This window comes from Polistes canadensis, unplaced genomic scaffold, assembly GCF_001313835.1.
Source record: "Polistes canadensis isolate GaletaPanama2010 unplaced genomic scaffold, ASM131383v1 scaffold_152, whole genome shotgun sequence".
NCBI classification, from domain to species: Eukaryota; Metazoa; Arthropoda; class Insecta; order Hymenoptera; family Vespidae; genus Polistes; species Polistes canadensis.
Window position 1 is genome coordinate 203,588 of NW_014569699.1, and position 1,530 is coordinate 205,117.

At 21.1% G+C, this 1,530-nt stretch overlaps 1 protein-coding gene across 32 annotated transcripts in view; it reads right to left on the reverse strand.

The window, feature by feature from the left end:
* The window catches only part of LOC106788730 (longitudinals lacking protein, isoforms A/B/D/L-like), a 267,171-nt gene that overhangs the window by 197,005 nt on the left and 68,636 nt on the right, over nt 1-1,530 (reverse strand). The gene's annotated exons all lie outside the window — the stretch shown is intronic.

Below are 1,530 nucleotides of genomic sequence, written 5' to 3' on the forward strand. Positions count from 1 at the left end.
ATTTGGTAATAATTAATCATCATTTGTAAACTGTGTTAACCAATTTAAAGATAATTTTTTAACACAAATTTGTCTATATATATATATATATATATTTTTTTTTTGTTCTATTATATTTCTAATGCGAAATAATGATTCTCGTGTTTTTGTTTAAACAATTTTTCTTTCTGTATTAATTAACGTTAGGTTTCTGATATTTCGTAACATACCTCATCATAGTTGCACGCATGGATTATTTTGTTTAATTATTTATCACCACTGTGAGAAATTTCTTCTCGAATTAGTTTCCTTTTTAATATTTCCTTCACCTAAAAATTAGAAATTGTTCTTCCATGATGTTCGACGAACTTTCTTCTTCTTCTTCTTCTTCTTTTTCTTTCTTCTCTTCTTCTTCTTCTTTCTTCTCTTCTTCTTCTTTAAGTTATAAACAAAAGAACGTTAACAAATTGTCTGAGAAATATTTAGAATGTTTTTTTTTCTTCTTATACATAAAAGAAAAGAAACTATTTAATTATTTTACAATATAATTATTTGATAAATAATTTTTAACGATACAATAACATTTGTGATTTTTAATACAATACAGTGTGTCTATAAATTTCTGAAATTACAAAGAAAAAAAATACACCTATAACATTATTCATTAAATAATTTTTATAACGAAATATATATTTACCCATACCTTTTTATTCTCTTGGTTTCTTTTTTCTTTTTTTATTAATAATAATTACATGAATTAAAATCGATTAAATATATTTAATAACACAAATATATATATAGAAATAATTACTTTTTTTTATTTAGTATAAAATTTAATATTATTCATTTTCTTTTTTTTCTTTTTTGCGGAAGAGATTCGGAATGGCTTATATTTTTTTCTGCTTTTTCTTTTTTCTTTTTTTCTCTATTCATTTTCATATTAATTTTGTAATATAAACACACTTGGTGGTAAGAACATAGAAATATTTTACATCTATCCTCTATTATACATCTTTTCTTTTCTTTTATTTCTTTTTTTTTTTTTTAAATAAATAAATCACGACGATTGGGTCAAATTTTCGTCATTATTATTATTATTATTATTATTAATAATACAAAATATCACGATAGAAATTATATGTTAATTAAATATTATTTAAATATAACACATATATATGCAAATATTAGCTCCAGTCTAAAGAATTTTTACTTTTTCTTTTTTTTTTTGCATATTTTATTAATACTAATGGAAAACATACGGATAAGTATTATCAAATCCGATTAATTCTTTCGTTACTGACGAGCCTAAAATTCGTCTATCGGGTAAATAAGAACAAACTTATTACCCGAATAAATAAATATTTATTTAAATTTAGTCTTTTTGTGTTCAATATAGAATTTGTAAGATTTTTCTATAAACCCGATAAGATCTAATTTGTTTTTTTATCAATAAATATTATTTCAATTTTATTTTATCGTCAACTATGATTCATCACATCATTATTTAGCTCATATGAACGCGTTTATGCATCATATAATGCATGTATATAT